Here is an 11183-nt window from a genome sequence, read left to right as displayed (position 1 = left end):
ATACAAATTTATGATTAGAATATCAGTACCTTCTTGTTTGTAGTAAAGGGTAGGATCACTCTTACTTCTTTGGAAGCCATTCTGTTGAAAGTATCCATCAATCCTGGCATACCATGCTCTTGGTGCTTGCTTGAGGTTATACAAAGCCTTCTTCAACTTGTAGACATGATGGTCTTTTCCATCCACTTCAAAACCTTGTGGCTACTCCACATATACTTCCTCTTCTATGTACCCATTCAAGAAGGCACTTTTCATGTCCATATCATGTATGCTCCACTTCTTTTGAGCTACTATTGAAATCAACATTCTTATGGTCTCCTGTCTTGCTACTGATGCAAATGTCTCTTCATAATAAATTCCATACTTCTGTGTGAAGCCTTTAGTAGCTAACTTGCCTTGTGTCTTTCAACACTCCCATCACTATTAAACTTGGTCTTGTAGACCCATTTGGTGCCAATATTTTTCCTTTCATGCGGAAGTTTTGTCAACTCCCAAGTGTCATTCCTATGAATGGACTCCATCTCTTCTTCCATGGCTTGCACCCAAACCTCATTAGTACATGCATCTTCAAAACATGATGGTTAAAAATTAGCCTTGTCTAATAAAGAAAAATTCACGATCTCACCTATTGGGTTTTCTTTATGTACTAGATTTGCACTCCTCTGGTAGATATCACTCAATCTCCTTACTTTCCTTATAGAACTTGGAGAAGAAGCTGGACTTGAACTTGGTACTGAAGAGCTTGATGAAGGGCTTCTTGGTCGAGTTAAACCACTGGATACAAAAACATTATTTGGTTGCTCATGATCAATATCAATAATTATATTATCATTCAAAATAGATTTTGGCTTCTCAACATGGCCTTTTAAATGACCATAAACTCCCCCTTCATAAAAAATTAAATCTCTTGAGGCAATAAGCTTATTAGTAATGGGATTATACAATCTATAAGCCTTTCTTTTCTCACTATACCCAATATAAATACTAACTCACTCTTTGCATCTAACTTCTATCTATTCTAATAAGGTACATTCACATAAGCCAAACAACCAAAAACTTTGAAATGGTTAACATTAGGGCTTTTTCCATACCAAGCTTCATAAGGAGTCATCTTTTCTAGTGCACTGGTGGGGCTATAGTTGACGATGTACACTATTGTAGCAATTGCATCTCCCCAATAAGAATTGCTTAATCCCTTGGTTTGTAATATGCACCTTTCCAATTATACTAGAGTACAATTCTTCCTTTCAGCTACTACATTCTGTTGAGGTGTGTGTGCAGTAGTAATTTGCCTCCTGACATTTGATCTTGCACCCTTTCTCATTTTATATAAGGGCTTTGAACTTCTTGAATGTATCTAGGGCTTCATCTTTGGCCTTCAAAAATTACACCCAGCAACTTTGTGAGTAATCATCAATTAAAGTGATGAAATATGATGACTTACCCAAGCTCTTATTTTGTATAGGACCACATATGTTTGAATGAACAAGATGAAGTGGGTGATGGGCCCTCCATTCATTTACCTTTGGAAACTTTTCCCTTGCTTGCTTGCCTTTAGCACATCCTTCACAAACCTCCTTATGCTCCTCTACCTTGGGCAGACCAAAAAGTAATGCATGCGAGGTTAGAAACTTCAAACTATTAAAATTTAAATGCCCATACCTGAGATGCCATAACCAACTTGAATCCTCATAAGAAATATTTTCCTAACTATTGTTATGTTTACCAAACCTCAAGGAGAACATCCTATTTCTTGTCATAGGCACAACAGTGATCACCCTATTGTTCTTATTCTTATCATATATTGTACATGTCTTATTCTTAAAGACTACTTTATAATTTTTCTCATATAGTTGTGCAACACTTAAAAAATTGTGCTCCAATTGTGGAGTATAATAAATATCATGAATACTCTATATAGATTCTTTTGTTTGGACCTCCATAGCTCCTTCGGCAACAACCTCCAATGATTTATTATCACCAAGTTGGATCTTGGATTTGAAACTTCCATCCTTTGTTGAAAACAACTTCTCATTCCTTGTCATATGGTTAGAGCATCCAGAATCTAGGTACCAAACATCTTTACTAGTATTTTCACCCTTGGCATAAGATAAAAATAAGTGATCGGGAGGATTCTCACTACTTTCTTGAGCATAGTTAGCACTTTTACCTTCTTTCAATCTGCATTCTCTTTCAAAGTGGCCATACCTGTTACAATGGTAACATTGAACATTTCTCTTATCAAATCTGCCTCTACCTCTTCCTCTAGAACCACCTCTTCCTCTTGAGCCACCTCTGCCTCTACCTCTTGAAGAATTTTGGCTTTTGCCTTTACCTTGGACTTGATTGATTTTGGCACTACTACTGTTTGCATCTTCTTTTTTTATGATTTTTAATTTAGAGGAAAATGATTTATCTACACCTTCAAAAGAATCTTTCAATCTTTCTTCATGAGACATCAAGGATCCAACCAATTGATCAAACTGTAGTTTTGTCAAATCCTTGCTTTCTTTTATGATTATGGTAACATGATTCCATCTGGGTGTCAAAGATCTCAATACCTTTTTCTTATCAAAACTTCATTACTTACAATTTCCCCAAGTGTAGCCATTTTATTGACCACATCTTTTACTCTGACACAATAGTCACTTGTACTTTCAACTTCTTGCATCTTCAAATTCTCTAACTCTCGGTTTAATGTCTGAAGCTTGAGCCCATTAACTTGATCACTACCCTAGTAAGCTTCTTGTAGAGTCTTCTACGTATCTTTGGTAGTTGTTTCTCTTGATATTCTTGGAAATAAGCTCTTATCAAGAGCTATTTGAATGTGAAACAAATCTTGAGCATTCTTCTTCCTTGCTTCCTTTCTTGTTGTTCTTCCATTGGCTGTAAAGGAATTCCAATCAACTGGCTCCTCATAAATTGATTCAATAATCTCCCACAAATCTTTTCCAATAAAAAAGGTCAGCATCTTAATGCACCAAAAATCATAATCATTCCCATCAAATTTTGGAATGGGCATCTGGTTAGAATTCGAGATGATTAACTTTGGTGAAATTCCAACTAAAAAATCTTTAACCCAAAACAATATTACCTACTCTTATACCACTTGTAGAATCTGAAACTACTCTGTCTCCTCTGAGACAACTGATTAATCAAATAAAATAGCAAAGAACACACTATAATAGTAATAATAAAATTGCAGAAATATAAAGAACACAAATCAAAATAAAAACAGAGTGGCCTATTTTTTGAACAACACACAAATTCTCTATTACTGCTTAATAAAATAGAATACAAAGATTCCCTACAAATAGAGTTTTCTAGCTTCACTAAGAAAAGAATTCAAAGTCTCTAAAAATAGAAGATACAGTACTAAGGATAGAGCATGCTATGCATGAATTTATTTGGTGGAAAAAATCAAACTAAAAATCTAAAATAAACACTACATGCTAAAAACTAAATCAAGAAACTAAATCAACTATGGGCATGCATTCTTGGGTGCATAGAAATAGTCTTAAAATAAACTCCAAACTAAATTTAACTAATAGCATACACCAAATGCTTTATTTTCAAGAATGTAAAAACTAAGAACTAAGAATAACCTAATCTATTCAAATCCTTTGACGGTGCATGACTATGCTTTTATTGGTGCATGATGGTGTATGCATGCTGGAGTTTCCTAACTAAATGACAACATCACTTATCTTCAATGGGAACAACTAAGAGTATATAATTTGCACAGTAAAAAAACATAGCACCTAACAATTTTTAGAAACTCTATTAACATCACATAATCAAACCAGTTTTTTGTGTTATATTCTTACACTCATAATGGAAATATAATAGAAATAAGGCTGCAGTATTTATAGACTAAGTTATTACGACCTCTAGAGGATTCTGGACAATTTTACATAGGCCATGGTGAAGAGAAATCTAGAAGGTAGAAGAGACTTTTCCTAACTGGAGAATTCTAGAACATAAATTATAAATATTCACTTACACAGTATTGTAGCTAAAGTAAACATTATTCCAACACCCCCCCATAATGCTTATTTTTAGGGGATAGATATTTCCTTGAGTTGTAACAAATTTCTAAGTTTGACAAATTTTACAATAGACAATGGTTTCATAAATATGTTAGCAATTTGTTTCTTTGTGCCACAAAATTAGAGGTCTACCTCTTGACTTTTAATCAAGTTATGAACAAAATGATGATGTACTTCTATAAGGTTTCTATGATGATATAAAATAGAAAACATGGTAAAACTTAATAAGATACCACAAAATACTCTAGAATTTTACTAGAACCAAAATCACCAATGAAACTTATTAAAAAAACCAGATTTAAAGCCAAACACAAGTTATACTTTTCAAATGCAGATTTCTCCTTTTTGTCTCATTGTGTCCTATCTCTTGAGATCTTGATGTTGATTGATATAATCTTGCTCTCAAAATTCCCACTTCTTTAATCCAAGACGACTCTAAGATGAATGGACTTGTGGTGGATTTGATGCAAAGAAAAAATGATTGCACAATGCACGGCTATGATGATGATAAGATGCAATGAGAAAGATAAGATGAGGCTAATGACAATGATGAAATGATGTTAATGATATGAAATCCATGATGTTAATTGAAATTGTGAAATTACACAACAATGGAAGTTGAAATGCTATGATAATGAACTTGCAAATGCCTATGATAATGTAAACTAAAGTCAAAGGTGCACTTTGATATTGCTATGATCTCCTATGTTGTCCAAGAAAATGTGAAGCAATCACCGGCAAGGAGGGACCTCAAAGATATCAATCCAGATTGGTCAACAAGAGTAAACACAACAAAAACACAAATATATGATGGAGGTAATGCAAAAAAGATTGTTTTATTGCATAAAAATTGATTACATCCAATCGGTAACAACCGGGTTACAACATACCGGCTCACAGGCCTGGTAGAATACATAGAATAGGTTACAACCGGGACCTTGAATCATGAAATCTATCTTCTATGCATAGTCTAGCTACTTGATTCTACGATTTGTTACATTCTAATGTATAATTACAATTATATATTCATCCAAAGGAACCGGTCAGCCCAAAAGGGATCAAAACCCAAAGAACAAAACCTAATGTGAAAAATAAACAAGGTCGGCCTCTGCTAAGAGATTCGTCCAAAAAATCCAAAGGATGAAATGTAGATTGCAAGAAAAGGTCAACCACATTTCAAGGAGCATCGGAATCAATGCCCAAGGCTCCGCAAGCTTCAAAATGAGTTCCTATAGATCACCAAAATAGGTCCAGGCAACCGGTAATAGGAAACTATCATGGAAATCGGTAGTGATATCTTGCTGGAAAATGATTGAAATGTGATGGGGTTTGGAAGCAAGAAAGATGATCAAGTCTTCAAATAGAATTCAAATCCATAGGATCCGGTGAGCCAAAACTTGGACAAATAGAAAGGAAAACTGAAAGTACAAATAGAAAGCAAAAGAGAAAGGAAAATGTTTTTGGTTGATGCTAGATTGTTATGAACCGGGGATGCCCCTACATCACAATATAAAACTATAATAGACCCACACTATCTAAGTCCAAAATGAGGATGAGAGGCTTCCATTTATAGGAAATTCATGGCTTAGATCCAAGGTGGCAAAAATCAACAGTTGAGGAATCAGTCTTATGAAATGGAGGGTCGAGATTAAATTGGTTGAATGAGAGAAGAGATAGAAGGAAGATGTTCCTACGACATTGACAAGAGAAAGGGATATGTGGCACAAGGAGTGACATGGCAAGATGCTCACAAAGACCATTAGAGAAAGGTGGATGAATGAGTCTAAGTTGTAGGGAGGTTGGAAGGAATATACTTTTCATGAGATAAGTGTCTCATGAGTCTCCTTTGACTAGGATGATGTGGAGAAATCAATGTCTATAGTGTAGGGAATATTGAGAGGAAATAGGAAATGGAATGCCACATAGGCCTCCAATCCCATTTGACTAGGAGGTGTGTTGAGGGTAAATGGCTAATTAAATATTAGTAATATTGAATTTTTTTAGAAACATGGAGGTGAAGAGTAAGATGATGTGTAGGATAATTTGGATGAGTTATTTAGATTTCAAGAGTGTAACTTTGTCTTGGAGGAATAATTAAATAATTAGGATTATTTAATTTAAGATAACTTTTGAATAATTAGGATATTTAATTAAATAAATTAAAATTTATTTAATTATTGGAGGATGGGATGAATATGACTCATAAAAATAAATTGTTATATTTATTAATTGATAGAGGAATAGTAATTAAATAAATAATAAATATTTATATAATTTATCTCAAACCATTTTTAGGTGCATATAGTTTCAATATCAACAAAACCCAATTTCCTATATCAAAGCTCTTTTTTTCTATAGTGTTGGAAAGTAGTTTTCATTTTATTTTTTGTTCTCCTTGATCTTATAAGTACCTATTTTTTTTATGATATGTGTGGTGTTTTGCAGCCTAAACTCCTAGTATCATCTTTAATAATGATTTGATTGATGTGGGTTGTAATCAATATAATATAATAAATGGGAACTTTTTTAAAGATTTGTGGAGGGTAATGTTATATCACTATTCTTTTAATGGGAACACTGACCCATTGAGATCATTTATGTGAAGTGAAATAATGTAGATACCATTTCAACCACTTATGTATGATTTGAATTTACCCAGCTAATTAATGGTGATGTGTCAATCTATGAATCGAGTACCTAAAGAAGAGAATAATATGTACAAAAATTTCTAGTAAAGATAATATCATAGTCACTAACTACGATGTGCATGTAAACTACTATGTGAATGCATATGAAAGTTTTTTTTTTTAAAATGGGTCTTGAAATTTATGTGAACGAACTTCTAAGGGCATCAGTACACTTCAAGAGTAGGATATGTCATTCCTAAAGGTTAATATATTAGTTCAGACAAAAAGTGAATAATTATACATCAATTATTAAGAGTTGACAAACTTTCCTTCACTTTAGGCTCAATTATAATAAGGAGGGTAGTGCTAGGATTATTTTTTAATAAATTTGATAATTGTAGATATGCAATATAAACAAATTGTAATAGTATATAATTTTTTATCTTGACCCCAAAATTGATATAACTATTTAAAATAATAATATTTAATTTACTTAAATATTATAGAACAATTAAAATGAATTTATAATTAAAAATTTAGATGACACTTAATGTAATTAGAATACATGTAGTGTTGTGGTTAAAACACTTCGTTGGTGAAGCGAACAACAAGGTTCAAACTCTTGCTGGGCCATTGTGCTCACAGGTCTTGTGTCTTTGTTGGGACACTGTGCTTGCGGGTTTGAAGAAGTGAAGTGTGCGGATGAGGTTCTCCGGTTGTGGCCTCACCAGTTCATATCTCTGGGTCAAAATCATTTCACATGGATCCAGAGGGCATGTCATGCTAGCATCGCATGTCAAGAGTTTGATAATCAAATGATCATTTATAGTTTGTTTTACATTCATTTTTTCTAGTTATTTAGTCATCATGAAGATTCAAGAGAGAGGTAGTATTGGTATGAACAGATGATCTGCACTTTTGTGACTATTAATTCAATTCTAGGACAAAATTTGTGTTACAGTTATATATATTATCAATTCACTATACAACAAGGTCTATATTAGTCAAATAGGATGTAAGTTAGAGGGGATCTAGAAGGATTTCATGATAGGTTACATACATAGGCATGGCTCTCAAATATGGTTCTATAGATGTTCCTATGTATCACTCTCATTCAAGGTTTAGGCCACTTCCAATGAGAAGATGAGTGAGAGACTACTTTGTTTGTTTGTGGTTAGAGATAAAATGCCTAGGTGATTCTTTCTTTCTTATAGTTGAATAGCCATGATTGCTTGCACCTAAATGAGATTATTGGCTAAAAATTTGTAAGTAACAGTCACTTCATTTGCAAAATTTAAGTTAAAAATTGCATACTAATACGACTTGGTGGATTAGTAGGATAGTATTCCTAATCTAAATTGTATCTTATTTGCAAACCTATATCATATAATTTCATAAAATGGTACAATGCAAGGACATATAAGTTTACTTAGATCATTAATATTTTTTGTACATGTTGTTATTATCATTAGTCAATCCCTTTTATTTAGTTCTTTTATTCAACTAAAAGATTAGAACAAATTGAGGATGCATTGAAAACCATGTAACATGCATATGTATTCTATTTGTGCAACTTTTGATGTTGCCCAACTATGATATACAATGATGTTTAATATATATGACTTAGATTCAAACTTGAAACTTGATGTAATAAAATGAATTATGATTTGTTCTTTTATATAACACAGATTCATGTAAAATCAAACATTTCACTTTGATGTTGGTAAATAATAATTCTTAATAGGAAGAGTGTTGGACCCATACTAAATCTGGATTTAAAAGTTTAGATGTAAAATCAACATTGTTTAGATGTACAGCCGACTTTTAACAGCTGTAAAAACAAAGACGCATTTGGTGTAAAAAGATTTTTGAATATCGTCCTCCCTTGATATCTTTCTGGTCACGCAGAAAAGGATGTTATGTACGGCGTTTAACAGTTGCAAAAAAAACGGCGTCTTTGTTGAGAGAAGTGAATGCATGAACCTTACTCTCATGACTTCCAAACTGACCTGCAGTAAAAACGACGACGCATCTGGTGTGAGCAGACACAAAGCTGGTCATGCAGAAAATATGTTACGTACAGCCAGTCCTTAACTGCCCTGACTGTATTTACTGCAATGCATGAATCTGTGCCACTGCATGAAGATGATACTTTCCGGTAAATATCATTTTTGGACTGTTTGACTCTAGTCTATAAATCTCTATATATATTGTAATGAGATTGATGGAAGCTTCATAAAAATGTAGGAGAGTTTTATTGAAGTTTAAGGTTGGGCCATCTTAGACACTAAATTACTATGAAGTTGGCATTTGTGTGGGTTCACTGTGATTGAGAGAGTAAAATTTGAGTTATTTAAGATTTTAGCTTTATGATGTGCTCTGTAATGAAGAATTTTCTTGGATCATTTTAGATTTTTGTTTTTCAAATGTTTAGTTTGATTCAGATTCAGGTTGACTTCAAAACGATATGTTGATGGGGTTTCTGGATAGGGAAAACATTTCTTTTCTATTCTGGTTGCATATGATTTGAGGAAGATAAATACTGGGGCCATATTGAGTTCCAAGTTCTTTGCACAGAAGCATCTCTTCATTTGCACTAGCTATGTTATTCTGCGTTCCATTTCGATACTCATGCACATAAGTCTGGGTTTTTCTTAGTCGAGAGGATTATTATTATTATTTTTCTCTGATTATTCTAATTTTCCATGTTCACCATTTCAGCAGAATGACGTGCATGTCCCTTGTAATCTCAAGAATCAACTGTCCGACGTATGAAAACAAATTCTTGCTGGCTTTCTTTTTTGTCAGGAGTATGAAAAAAATAAATTCATATTTATCCTGCGACATATTATAAGAATCAATCGACTATTCATACTCAATTTTTTAGGTCCATCTACTGTTTCATCTGCAATTTCAAAGTCCTAATTTATTGGGAGGGTTACAGAAGTCGTTTTCATCAAGGTCTTTCATGCTGCTCTTGCCGACTGAGCAATTCCAATCTAGATATATTTGGATTGTGTACTTAATGTCATAAAATTGCACGATATTACCATTGTAAAAATCCTACTTCTTTCATTTTCTAATAAAGAATTGGGCATGCAGGGTTACGGTAACGGATATAATGACTGATGAGAAGCCATAAATTTTGTTCCTTGCAATATTATAGAAAGCACCAAAAGCAACGTCCAAGTTACAGAGTCGCAAATAAATTTATTCATTGCACTATTTCCTCTACAACTGCATCGATATGCTCCGAACGGTCTTTTCCGAGCACATTTTCCCACCAATACCTGATCGTTGCTGAACTTAATTGCTTTGAAGAATGTAAAAGATGCTTCTACACGTTCTGACAATTTAATGATTTCTCGTCTCATTGTCATGAAATCACATTCACTGGAATCGAACAAATTGAGGAGGTGATCAAGGAGGAGAGAATCATTATAGAGCAGTTTAACGGTAGTCACGAGCATCTTTTACATTCTTCAAATGCTATTAAATTCAGCGGCAACCATAGATTCTTTTTCAAAGCTACGGTATAATGTCACCAGTGCCAGTATGAGAAAGCAGCGGAGGTGAGTATGAACTCGCAATATTCCATTTTTTTACTACAATGGTTTTGTTTTTAAAGCAGCCAGTCGTCTAGGCAACCTTCAATTTTGAATTGATTTGTAAGCTTTTTTCTTTAAATCTCGCAGATAATAAGTAGGCAATTTCGGAGTTCAAACCCATTTTCTGTGTAAACATGAAGAGGAAGAGGGCAAGAACATATTCTAGTTACATCCCACAATTGCACATATCAAATTCAAGAGTTAATGTTAGATTGTAGCAGTGATGAAACTGTAAGCATTGTTAAATGAACATTTCAATTGATTTTAAGGTTAAAATATTGGATGAACATTAGCTTCAATAATTCACTGAGCATGCTCTGATTTAGCATTTGTGGAAGCATAGCCTTGTTGGGTATCTTACTTAGAGATATCAGTGTTATCTACTTTGTGTTAAAATGCAGAGCTGAAGCAGAAACAAACACGAGGACATTGCCTTGAAAAGAGTTTCCCAAGTAGAAGGTTATTAGTCTGGCTGTTCAACTCTGCTATTTTGAGCCAGAGATATGCAATGATAAGTGTAACAAAATTTTTAGTAAAGTTTAATCTTTTAAGAGTTTGTCTTTTCTGTTTATTTTTCATTTTAGTTGTTTAAAGAGTAAATTATAAATTAATTAATACAAATAGTAATGATTTATTTATATTTATGAATCTTAAATATTTTCAAACTTAATTAATTCTGTTCTTTTAAGATATGTGAGAGTCTTCCCTATATTGTTTTAAAATATAAATATGTTCTTTAATTTTTAATTAGATACTGTTTTTATATTGTTTTTTAGAAATTTATAATATAAAGTTTTATTTTTCTTTATAATTTTTTGAAATGCATTATAATTTACTATGTGGAAAAGTGTAAGTATAATAGAAGTAAAATGGATTGTAATAATTGTAAAAAAAATAAT

At 33.0% G+C, this 11183-nt stretch overlaps 1 long non-coding RNA gene across 1 annotated transcript; it reads left to right on the top strand.

Moving 5' to 3' along the window:
- The first annotated feature begins 8845 nt into the window (after positions 1-8845).
- On the top strand, positions 8846-10868 carry LOC131068783 (uncharacterized). Its single transcript, XR_009112060.2, has 3 exons — positions 8846-10248; positions 10372-10515; positions 10686-10868. It is a non-coding gene; the product is annotated as an uncharacterized LOC131068783 (long non-coding RNA).
- The last annotated feature ends 315 nt before the right edge of the window (positions 10869-11183 follow it).

Source organism: Cryptomeria japonica, chromosome 7 (genome assembly GCF_030272615.1).
Source record: "Cryptomeria japonica chromosome 7, Sugi_1.0, whole genome shotgun sequence".
Lineage (NCBI taxonomy): Eukaryota > Viridiplantae > Streptophyta > Pinopsida > Cupressales > Cupressaceae > Cryptomeria > Cryptomeria japonica.
This window is presented reverse-complemented; position numbering and strand designations above follow the sequence as displayed.